Genomic DNA, 12,736 nt, shown 5'->3' on the forward strand with positions numbered 1-12,736 from the left:
GCCAATGCAGGAGAAGCAGGTTCAGTCCCTGGGTTGGGAAGATCCCCTGGAGAAGGGCATGGCAATCCACACCAGTATTCATGCCTGGAGAATCCCATGGACAGAGGGGCCTGCTGGGTTATGGTCTGCAGGGTCGCAAAGAATCAGACGTGACTGAAGCAACTGACACGTGTACATGTGGTATATTAGGAGATGGGAGCGCTATGGAGAGAATAGATCAAGAAGGACGTGGAATGCTGGGCAAGAGAGTGGAATGTGAAATAGGGTAAGGCTTGACCTCTTTGAGATGTAACATTTGAGGAAAACATAGATGAGGGAGTTAGTCATGCAGATACCTAGGGAAGCATGGCAGGCCCAGGCACAGCCACGCAAAGGCTCTCGGGCAGCGTGATTCCTGGCTGGGGAGCAGTGGGGAGGCCGGTGTGTCTGCAGTGAGGGTGGGAGGGTCTGAAGTCAGGGAGCATGTGGGTATCCCAAGGATTTTTTTCAACTGCATGAGAGGGGAGCCTCTGGAAAGTTCCAAGAGAAGTGACAGGTCTGACTTGTATTTTAAAAGAAACTCTCTGGCTGCTATGTTGAGAGCCCATTGTTGGAGGGTGGAGGTGGGGAGGGCAATTGGGAGCCCAAGGTGGTCATCTAGGCAAGAGCTGGTGGTGGCCTGGATGGTGGGGAAGTGGGGCTCTGGATGCCTGTGGAGGGCAGAAGCAGTGGGATTACCTTACAGGTGGGTGTGAAAGGGGAGGAGCTAGGATGATGGCTGTTTGGCTCACGGGCTGCCGCTCCTGCAATAGCCCACCTTTGGGGGCTCCTGAGAGCAGTGCCTTCACCCTGGGGTGACGGCCCCTCCACCCTAGGGGGCCTGGAGTCCCATGGTGGCTGTGAGGAGAGAACCCACCACACCCATGTGGACGTGGGGTGCTGAGATGGGGGCCCAGCGCTGTTCCAGCCACCAGCCCCAGGATGAAGTGGGAAGCACACCCACCCCTCTCTGCATGGTGACCACGGGGCTTCCGGCCTGAGAGCCAAGGAACGACACGGTTCTTACAGATGGGAAGACCAAGGGTGGGGCTTCGGGAGGAGGCTGGGAGCTCAGCCTTGGGCAGATGCAGTCTGAGTTGCCTCTATCCCACAGGACAGGGTATCAGGTAGCCAGAATGGATGCAGGGGTCTGGAGTACCAGAAAGATATGCTGAAACTGCAAGATGGGAGCTTGCCAGGTGAGCGGGTGTGGGTGGAGCGGTGGTTGCGCCAAACCAAGTGGGGTGGGGGGACTCCTTCAGGAGGAAGGGCTTGGGGAGAAGGGAGGGGGTCTCATGAGGAGGAGGAGGCAGAGATCTGAGCCCTAGACTTGTCCAGAGGGCAGGGCTGATGCTGTCCCCTCACTGTGGACTCCAGGTGGCCTTGGACCCAGCCTGGTGAGCAACCTGTGCAGAGCCCAGTGGAGCCTGGGGCCGGGGGGATGCGGGGATGGGTGGCATGGGTCTGGGCCCAGAAAGCACTGAGCTGGGAGGGCTGATCCATTTGGAAGGGGTCGGGGCTGGAGGAAGGACCACCATCCAAGGGTGTAGGAACAAGAAGGGGCAGAGGCTGGACGCACCACCCCTTGGCCTCCCATTCTCACTCCTGTACCCCCCGCGCCACTCTGCTCCCTACCTGCCACCCAGAGACCCATGACCCTGTCCCCACCCCAACTGATGCTGCACACCCCTGACAAATATATGAGCTTCGGTTCATTCCATGCTGTTTTTCTTCCATTTTCCTGACCCAAGCTGTGTCCACCGCCATGGCCTTCTCCACAGGGCCTCTCGAATCCCATGATGCTGCTTGGGGGACACTCAGCTGACCGGAGCTGAGCGTGGCGCTACTTCTTCTTTGGAATTTTCTCCTCTTTGATCAATTCAGAAAATTCTAGAGCAGGAGACAGATTTTCTAGTAAATAACCCCCTGGCTGTACATCTCCAAGGCCTGCAGGCCCCACGGGAACCCTCCTTTATGATGGGAGACCCCGCAGTGCAGGAGAGCCCTGCACCCTGTATTCCCAAGTCCTGGGTGTGGAGCAGGAAGGACCAGAACTTGGCTGCCTGTGTGCCCTGCACGGCTGCCATGCGCCTTGTGTCCAGCCTGCTTGGTGGTGATGTGCTTGCCCACCCTGGGTATTACGATGGACCCTCCCCTCAGAGCCTCAGTACAGGTGCTCCTATGACCGTCCCACCTTCAGTGGGGAAACTGCGGCCTAGAGAGGCTGGGAGGCTTGTCCTAAATGGACCCCTTGGCCAGACTGCCCCTTGGTTAAGCCTCGTGACCACCTACAGGTCAAGTTTTGCTGGCATTTGAGGGCAGAAAGTAGAGGCTGGGGGTGGTGGGGACAGGCACCACCCCCAGTCTGGGGCTCTGGCCCATGCTTGCCCGTTCCCAGCGTCATCCTCCAGGCTTGGGGTCAACATCTGGGGAGGGTCGGTGGGCAGCAGGATGATGCAGACCCCCAGAGCAGCCAGGGGGAGCTCCAGAGAAGGCCTGCAAGCCCCACGAATGTCCCAGCCTTGCAGAGGAACCCCGGACTTGAGAAAGAAGTGTCTGAGCCCTGCCTCTTGGTAGCTAGCCACCTTGAGGTGTTACCCCACTACACGGAAGAGACTGAGGCTCCACGACATTAAATGATGCATGTGAGGTCCTTTGCTCTGCTCCCAAGAGGTGGGGGTGGTGCTGTCTGACCCCTAGGCGCTGCTGGGTAACTTCGTCCATCCTTCAAGGTTCATCTCAAAGCTGCCCGCTCTGGGAAGCCGTCCTGGTTACCTGAAACACCAGCTCCTCCTGCAGGACTCAGGGCCCAGGGCCTTGGTCTCTCTCTCTCCAGGCCCCAGACCAGTGGGCCCTGGTCATCCTGGCTGGACAGGAACTGCCAGCTGGGAGGCGTGCTGTGTGCAGGATGGTCTCAAGCTGGTTCTGGACTGAGTGAGCCCCAGACCGCTTCAGGAGGATGGCCTCGCCCCGCTCTCAGGTGCTCAGGAGGGCGGTGCATCTGCCCTGAGGGTGTGGGCCCAGGGCACAGTTCCCCTCTTCCAGGAGAGTCAGGCAGGAGCCACTGGGGCGGGCTAGGACTCCGGCTGGGCATGTGGGTCTGGGCACAGGCCGAGGGTTTGGCAGGCAGGGACCAGGCCGTCCTGTGCCCCGACAGCCGCGGCTCGTGACCCGCAGCGCTCTTGGGTTGCTGTCCCCAGGGCGGGTTGGGTTCTGGGACTTGTAGCAGAGCAGCTATTTCAGAGGCTCCTTGGCTCTCTCCAAAGTTGGTGGAGCCTTCTGGAATCTGCTTCTGAGGCCAGGAGAGGCAGTTCCGTGACCTTTGGGGCAAAAGCCAGTCGAGTAGTAGCTGGAAGAGACTTTCTCCCAGTAGAGAAGCCCCGGGTCAAAGGTTGCAAGGTTGCCGCAGCAGGGGCCAGGGAGGGCTGGATGCAGCCCAGGGCTGCGTCCTACTTCCTGACCCTGGGCATGGCCCTCCCCCAGCTGCTTTGGGCCTCAGACTCCTCATCTGTGAAATGGGGAGACCCCTGCCCACCTCCGCCCCTTTGCAGGGTCCTGCAAGGAGCCAGGAGGGAAGGAGATGGTAGGGAAAGGGTGTCGGACCCTGTGGGGGGCCTGGAGCTGGGTCCTCTACGTGTCACTCATAATGGTCAGTTCTTATAGCCAGTCCGGGAGTGGGGCAGGGGGGTCAGCTGGGATCACGGGCAGGCCGGGGCCTTGGAGACAGGACAGACACTGCCAGCCTGCATCCTGAGCTGTGACCCTGATTCTCCCCTCTACCCTGGAATCTTGGGGTCCATCCTGGAGGGAAGGGATGCCCTGCCTGGGGACAGTGTCACCCTCTTCTGGAGGTGGGACTGGACCGAATTCCAGGCCAGGTCTGGCCAAGCCTGGGGTTAACATCCTGAATGCAGAGTGCTGTGGGAGCCCTGGGCGGGGCTGTTTACCGCCATCCTCCCATCCCATTGCTGTCTGGGGCATCTCCACACCCTGCCCTGAAGGCGGGGGAGCCTGGGATCAGAGTTGGGGATGGCAGGGGCCATGGGGCTGCGGTTAGTGTATTTATAGTGCCTGGTCCACGGCCTGGGATGGAGTCTCACTTGGCATGCCTAGTCAGGGTGGGGAGGGGACTGGGGAGGGGGCTAAAAGGCACCACACAGAGCCAGGCCTGCAGCCCCTACCCAGCCTCCTGGGGTGCTCCCAGTGCCTGCAAGAACCCTGCCCTCCTCCTCCTTCCCCCTGAAAAGGCCTTCCACCCTCTCCTCCCACCTCACTGCCCTCCACAGCCAAAGCTGGCTATAGCTGGAAGGCCTAGCCATAGCGCCCCCAGACCCCCACATATTCCCAGTATTGCTGTGTCCTGGATGCCCCCTCTGAGGTGGGTAGCGCCCTCCCCTGACTCCAGACCACCCTGGATCGCCCAGGGGCCTGGCCTTCTTGGGGCTGAGGTCTGCATCTAGCACCTGTGAGTGATCACAAATTCAGATGCTGAGTGATAAAGGCCTCATGGGCGGCGGGGAGGTGAGCAGGGGTGGTGGAGGCAGTGGGGCCCGCTGGGATGGGTATGTGGCCCAGAACTGGCTTTGTGGGCCTGCCAGAGTTGGCGGGTCCGGGAGTTTTGGAGTCTCTGTTCGGCCAGGCCCTTCCTCCACTCTGCACCGGGAGCCCTGTGAGGTGGTCTCAGTCTCCCACTGCTGATCCCACCTCACAGCCATGCTCTCAGAGACTCACATAGGCACTTGCGTGCACACGTGTGCCCACCCCTGTAGATCCAGTTGCCTCGGGGCTACCCCTCTCTTTTCTCCTCCTTTTCCTGCCCCCCCAGACCTCCCGACCCATGACCTCCCCTCATCCTGCAGAAGACAAGGCCTCAAGCTCCCAGAATGCAGCTTGGGCAGCTCTGGCTCAGCCGGGCACCCACACCTCCCCTCCCTGGGCAGGGCTCACCTCCACCTGGCTTCCCTTGAGGGCTCTGGGGAGGCGGGTCAGGCTGCGGGTGCTGAGGGGATGCGGGGGGCTCCAGCTTTTATACCTGTAGCTGCTTAGCCTGTCCCTCCCATGCACTTCAGCCTGGCACTGACTACCCCCAGGGGCTCGCTGGCACTTGGCACGCCCACACCAGGCTGGGCAGACTGACCATCAGAGGCTGACCATCAGCAGTGTGTGGCCTCCCTGAGCCCAGGGTGAGCAAGTGGACTTCCTGTCTGTCCCAAGAGGTTCCACCCTGCTGCTGGCCTCGTGGGGTGGGAGGGGGTAGTGGTCCAGGAGATGACCCAGGCTGGCCAATGTATCCAAGGTGGCAGCAGAAGGCTGGACCATTGACCTCCTCCGGCGAGAAGCCAGGCCGGGCAGCTGTCCTTTGTCTCTGGGTCACTGTGGGGTGCTGGGGAGCCATGCCAGGGTTGGTCTTCAAGGCGAGGGGAGGAGAGGGAGGTCTCTGTCAGGGAGGATGGCTTCTGCAGGCAGGGAGCAGGGCTGTGTGACCCCAGGCAGGGCTGGCCTCTCTCCCTGGGTAGGAACCTCACAGGGCGGTCCCCAGGGTGAGGACAAGGGGACCAGAGAAGGAGGCATTGCCAAGAGCCCCTCTGGGCACGGCCTGCTTTCTTGGCCCCAGGGTTTCACAGAGCGGTGCCCCTAGTGGCGCAGATGTCTGTGCAGACTCTGCAACCCCTCATCACCAGCTGTCCTCTGTGGGGGTCTCTACCCCCGTCATTTTACATGGTGCTCATATAGCTCAGTGATCTGCTTTCCCTGCACAAAAGCTCATCATGTATTGCTGGACTCTGCTATGATGTAAGGCCAGCAAGCTGAGGCTGCTCTAGAACTTCCTTGACTGACCACCTGCTGCTGCTGAATCTGGAACAGGTCCTAGTGCTTCTCTTTCTTTCTTTTTTGGCCACACTGCAGGGCATGTGGGATCTTAGCTCCCCAACCAGGGATGGAACCCATGCCCCCTGCAATGGAAGCGCAGAACCTTAAACCACTGGGCCATCAAGGAAGTCTCAGATCCCAGTACTTTTGTCATCAGAGACACCATGGGAGGCCAGAGTGGGAGGACCAGGATGAGTGATGGAAGTTTCCACGGTCCTGCCACGTTCTTCTCCAAAAGGGTTACCCTGAAGCTTTCCAGCCTAGCCTGGATGCCCTACATGCTCTGGCCCTGCAGGAGGCATCATGGACATCACTCGATGTGTCTGTCCATCAAATGGAATGTTATTTGCATGAAAGGAATGAGGCACCGACATACTACAACACAGATGAGCCTCGACAGCCCCAGGCCGAACGAAAAAGGCCGGTCGCAAAACGTCATGTAGTCCATGATGCCAACTGTACACGGTATCCAGAAGAGGTAAACTCATAGAGACAGAGGGCAGCCTGATGGTTGTGGTGGGGGTGGGGGCCTTGCTGGGAAATGGGGAGTCACTGTTTAATGGGTTCGGGGTTTATTTTGGAATCATGAAATGTTCTGGAACTAGAGAGCGGTGGTGGCCAGTATCATGAATGCACTAAACGCCATGGGATTGTTCACGTTAAAATGCCTTCTCTTATACTGTCTGAGCACTCCCTCCGCGGCATCTTCTGGAAGCCCGTGTCCGTGCCCACCCCTGCCCAGGCCGCAAGATGAGGGGTGGGGAGCGGGTGGATGGGCTCCTGGAAAGCACCGGCCAGAGCTGACAGACGGCCAGTCGCCCAGGCAGTCCCTCCTGTTTCATTTCTGTTGGGCCGCCCCCCGCCCCCTCCTGAAGCCCTGGCCCCAGCTTACTGGCCTCACTCTGGGCTGAGCTGGATCTGAAGGGGCCACAGTGTCCAGCTCTGGGGACACTGCTGTCCCCTGTGCCCAGGCTCTGCAGGCACTGCCCTCTTGGGAGGCCCTGGTCACTCGGGCCTTTGTGGGGTTGGCACTACCTACCCACCATCACCGGGCCTGCCTGGAACAACTTGGCGGGAGGGGGATGGCCTGCTCTGGGCCCCTCCTGCTGAACCTGGAAACCCCTGCGGAAACCTGCAGCACGGTCCTGCCCCGTGACGTGAGTGAACTGTTCTCTTCCAGGGAGCCGTTTTTATGTAAGCACAAAGCTCTTTCAAGGCACAGCCTCCTCAGGGCCTGGTGTTTCCCCCTGGCTGGCTGGGAACACCAGGCAACATCTCCCACTTCCGGGGGACAGGACAGGGTACCCTTGGCAGCTGCACTTGCCTTCTGAGGGCTCTTTGGCAAATGCTGGAACCCCTCTTACCCCCACTTTGCAGAGCACAGCTGCGGTAGGTGGGCTTGTGGGAGATAGGTTCTCCCGAGGCTGGGGCCTATCCCTGGGCAAGTGTGGGTGGGGGCTGGCCTTTCCCCTTGGCAGCTGCACCCCTTACGGGTACACAGAGGTGGAGGTGGGGACCTGTGATTACCACAAAGGACATCTGCTCCCTGCCCCCACCCCAGGCAGGAATCACATCTCTGTGCAACAGGGAGGGGTGGGCCTAGCAGGGTGAGGTCCTGGCAGGTAGGGGTGCCCCTGGGGCCCTGTCCTTCAGTGACCAGCATGTGGTTTTGAGAGCTGAAGCTAAGGCAGCCTTTCATGCAGAGATGCTGGTGCAAGTTATTGTTACAGGAAGGACTCAAGAGGTGCTGGCTGTCCCCACGGCCCTGCCCCTGTGTCCTTTACCACAAAAGGTATGTCCGTGTCCTAATCCCAGGACCTTGAATGGGGACTTGTTTGGAAACAGGGTCTTTGCCAATATGACCCTTAAGACAAGGTCACACTAGGGGAGGAGGAGCCCTGATCCAGCGACTGGGTCCTTATAAGAAGAGAGACACAGAGGAGAGGGGAGGGCCATGTGGCGGTGGAGGGATAGAGGCAGAGGTTGCGATGGTGTGGCCACGGGTCAAGGAGAGCCTGAAGCCACCGGGAGCTGGAAGAGGCAGGAAGGGCCCATCCCTGGACCTCTGGAGGGAGACCAGTCCTGCTCACACCTCAGTTTTAGATTCTGGCTTCCAGACTGAGAGAGCATCCATTTCAGTTGTTTGAAGCCCTGCCCCAGCAGCCCCTTCTTTCCCAGGGACCCTCTCATGGGACCCTGCTTCTGGCCTGTCTCCCACCACTGTTGGGCCCCACCCCAGCCCACTCTCCACTCTGATCCCCTTCCCAAGCCTCAGGTGAGGATATGAGTAGGATGCAGGCCTGGGGCCCGGAGGGACACAAAGGCAGCTGCGTCCCCCAGGCTGGCCGGGTGCCCCACAGGGCTGTGGCTTTTCTTTCTGTTTTTATGTCTCTGTCGGGTCTCTGCGGCCACACGGGCTCCTCTCTAGTCATGGCGAGTGGGGCTGCTCTCTGGCTGCAGTGCACAGGCTTCTCGCCGCAGTGGCTTCTCTTGTCGCAGAGCGTGGGCTCTAGGTGCACGGGCTGCAGCAGCTACGGCTCCCGGGCTCTGGAGGACAGGCTCGGCATTTCTGTGGTATGCACAGGCTTAGTTGCTCTGCAGCATGTGGGATCTTCCTGGATCAGGGATCAAACCCGTGTCTCCTGCACTGGCAGGCAGAGTCTACCACTGAGCCACCAGGGAAGCCTGGATTTTATTTTTTTCAGATCTATTTATTTTATTCTTTGGCTGTGCTGGGTCTTTGTTGCTGCATGCTGGTTTTCGCTAGTTGCCGTGAGTGGGGGCTACTCTTCATTGCATCATACAGGCCTCTCATTGTGGCGGCTTCTCTCGTTGCAGAGCAATGGGCTCTAGGCGCTTGGGCTTCAGTAGCTGCAGCCCATGGGCTCTAGAGCGCAGGCTCAGTAATCCGTGGCATGCACAGGCTTCGTTGCTTGGCAGCATGTGGCATCCTCCCAGACCAGGGAGCAAAATGGTGTCCCCTGCATTGCAGGGCAGATTCCTAACCACTGGGCTCCAGGGAAGCCCCTGGGCTGTGGATTTTAGGGGTATCAGGCTGACAGGTGAGCAGTCCTGAGCGTCCCTGGCCTCTGGCTCCAGATGGCTCAGTAGTGTCTACTCCTGCCTTGATTCAAATGTGGGATATGTTGCTCATCATGGATTTTTCTCAATAATTTTGATTCTCTATGATATTGCATAATACGCAGTATGTAGGATTTTCCTGGACCAGGGATGGAACCCATGTCTCCTGTCTCTAAGATACTGCAAAAATAACAGTTACCTTGATGGCCAAGTTTGTTTTTTTAACAGCTTTATTGAGATATAATTCACATGCTGTGAAGTTGACCATTTTAGAGCCTACATATCAGTGTTTTTTAGTCCCAGGTGGTGCAACCATCACCTCTATAAAATCCCAGAGCATTTTCAACACCCTAAAAGAGGCTCTATACTCCCATTTTCCCCTCCTCTGGACCTCTGACAAGCGTCAGTCCTCTTTCTGTCTCCATAGCTTTGAATAGGCTAGGTCTTTCCTATCAGCGGAATCCTGTGGGTTTTGCCCTTTTGCTGGTTTCACTGAGCACTGCTTCTGAGGTTTATCCATGCTGCAGTGCATGGCAGCGCACCATCCCTCTAAGTTTCTCTCCCTTTCTTTCTGGCTGTGCTGCGTCTTTGCTGCCGTGTGGGCTTTGTCTCTGGCTGCAGTGAGCGGGGCTGCCCTCTGGCTGCAGTGAGCAGGGCTGCAGTGAGCAGGCTTCCCACTGCGGTGGCTTCTCGTTGCGGGACACAGCCTCCAGGTGCATGGGCTTCAGCACTTGTGGCTCCCGGGCTCTAGAGCGCAGGCTCAGCAGTCGTGGCGCGCTGGTGCAGCTGCACCACGGCCTGTGGGATCTCTCTGGACCAGGCATGGAACCCGTGTCTTCTGCTTTATCAGGTGGATTTTTTTTTTTTTTGCCACTGAGCTACCAGGGAAGTCCCCGCTTCACTCCTTTTCACTGATTACAACACTACCCTGTATGGACCCACCACGCTTTGTGTATCCATCTGTTGATGGAGGTTGTCAAAAGTTTTCGGTGCCCTGTGGTGCCTCCCTCACTCCCCTGATGCCCTAGTCTGGTGCTGGTGCCGTTCCTGACTCGGGAGGCCTCTCCCCTCCATCCGCCTCATGGACATTCTCTGGGCCCAGACCCCCTGGGGGGCAGCTCTTTCTAGGGAAGTTGCCCTCCCCCTACTATACCTGGCTTGTCCTTGACCCCATATTGTCTTCCCTGAGGCTCCTGCCCAAGGCCTCGGTGTCCACGGGCCCGGGTGCCTCAGGTCCACGAGAGAGAAGCAGCAGCCCCACCAGCCTGGCCTTGAGGGTGGTGGTGCCTGAGGCAGTGGTCACTTGATGTGGGGTGCCCAGCCCCTACCACTGTCGGGCCTGGCCCCCGCCCGGGTAGCGGAGGGCTCCGGGGCTCCTCGCTTCCGTAGGGGGATGGCCACATCTTCAGGGATCTCTCTCAAGGGAGTCCTGAGGCAGGCTGACCACTGGGCACCCTGTGAGCCCTCACCCCTGCGCTCCCGGCCCCCAGCACTGGACAAGCCAGGCTCTCAGTTCAGGGGCCTTGCCCCTGGGGCTCGAGTTTCTACCTTCTCTGTCTTTTCTCAGAGACGTGTGTGTGTGTGCACACATGCGCCTGGTGCACACATGCGCCTGTGCTGGGGACAGGCCCTCAGGTCCTAAGGCTGAGGAGAGAGCCGCACGCACTGAGCCGCTCACCTCTGCCCTGCCCAGGGCCCAGCACCCAGCACCCCGTCCTGTCCATTAGACCTTGTCATGCCAACGGAGGGTCAGGCTCATGGCTGGCCTGGAGGCCTTGGACTCAGGGGACCCTGCAAGCACAGCAGTTCTGTCCCAACCCCAGGAAGAGCACAGATAAGCCCTTCCCACTAAATTCCAGCCCGTCTTCCAGCACCCTCACTGGTTGTCAGTGAGTGCTGGTGGCCAGCCACACACCGGAATCACTGGTCAGAGGACTGGATTAATGGTAGGGGGGTTCAGGGCACCCCTGGTTCAATAGTCACCATGTCCTGGAAACAGCAGGGCTCATGGTTTGGGCGGGGGCAGGTGTCCCTCGGGTCAGATGGAGTGACAGTGCTGGGCCTGCAGCCCTGGTGGGCTTGTCCTGCCCTACCCGGACCCCGGAAGACATCTGCAACCCTAATGCTCCTGGGGTCTGGCCATCTGTGTGCCCATGTGTGCGCACACATGTGTGTTCACAGGTCAGCCTGTCACAGAGGTCTGCACAGAGGGTCTTCTGACCCTGGTGACTGAGGCTGGCCGTGAGAATCTGAATAGGGTCAACTTAGGGCCACTGGGCATTTCCCCTGCTTGTTCCCAGAGAGTCCCCCGGCTACATCGAGGTCCAGGTGTCTGGGGTGCCTTCCTGGTGGGCAGAGACAAGGCCCATGGTATGCGAGTGGGCAGTGTTGGGCTTTCCTCCTGGGTGGGGAGGGGAGACCTCCGCTAGGGATCTAGCCCCTCAACACTGCACACTCCTGGATCACAGCCCTCAGCCATCCTTGCCCCCCAACCCGCCTGGGTCCCTGCCCCTCCGGCTGGCCACCTTGGGGAGGAGCTCCTTCCACCACAACTGCAGCCTGGAGGGCAAAGCTGCTTAGAGTAGTGGCCACACCATCAGGGACAGTAAGAAGGTTCTGGATGCCTCATGCTCCTCCATAGGCCTGAGGGGCCTGGGACCGCCCATGGCAGGGGACCCCACAAGTCTGAGAGGAAAGGAGGCCCCTTCCTTTGCCCATGGGGGAACTGTCTACACAACAAGCCCCCCTAGGGTAAGAAGAATGTGTCCTGGCACCCTCTCCTGAGGGCTGGCCCTCACCATCCTTTCTCTCCGTGCCCACCCCTGTGCCATTGATCCTTGCTCTCCCCAAAGCCTTCCGGGCCCCCACACCCCCTGTCCTCCAGCTGGGTCACCCAAGAGGCTTTGCTCATCTGGCCAGAAAATGAATGGATGGGTGTAGAGTGAGTGACTCAAGTTACATAAAACTCAAATCCCAGCTACGCTGTAACTCTCTCCGCTCCCAGCGGGTGGGGAGGGGCCGAGCCCCAGCCCCCTGGGCTCTCAGCCGGCCGGGCCTCCCGCAGCCGCCGCAGCCGCGCAAGATGGCGCGGCAGGGCGCGCGGCCGGCGGGGAGGGGACGGTGCCTCGGTGCCCGGCGCCGCCGCGCCCGCCCTAAACGCCCGGCGCTGTTCCCTCCCGGGCGGGGGCGGCCGCTCCTTCTCCACGGTTGTCGCAGAGTGGCACAGGCGCGGGCGGTTTGTGCAAAAATAGCACCCCCACCCCCCACCCCGCCGGCGCGGGCGCCGCCCAGAGGGCGCGGGGCAGGACCGGAGCTGCCTCGGAAACCGGCGTGTGCAGGCCGCGTGCCAGCCCCCGACCCTCGCGTGCCGGGGCCCGCGCCTCCCGGCCACCCCGCGCGCGCTTTCGTATTGCTCCTGCGTGCCACCGTGCCCACCCCCGCGCGCGCAGCCGTCCCCCGCCTTCCCGCTCCTCCTCCCCACGCCTCTTTGCCCACCCCCGCGCCTCCAGGTGGCCCCCTCCCGAGTCTCCGTCCCGCCCCCCCCCCCGCACCTGTCCCTCCACGGACCCCTCCCCCATTATCCGTGCCCCCGAGCCCTTGGGTCTCCCATCCCGCGTCACTGAGCCACCCTCGGGCTTCAGTATACCCCTCCCCGCGTTTCTGTGCACCTTCCGCCTCCCAGCGCCCCCCAGCCTCCGTGCCCCCCCATCCTCCGTGCCACCCCTGCGTCTCCGGATTTCCCATTCTGCATCTGTGACCCCCCGTG

The sequence above is a fragment of the Budorcas taxicolor genome, chromosome 19, assembly GCF_023091745.1.
Source record: "Budorcas taxicolor isolate Tak-1 chromosome 19, Takin1.1, whole genome shotgun sequence".
Taxonomy (NCBI): Eukaryota; Metazoa; Chordata; class Mammalia; order Artiodactyla; family Bovidae; genus Budorcas; species Budorcas taxicolor.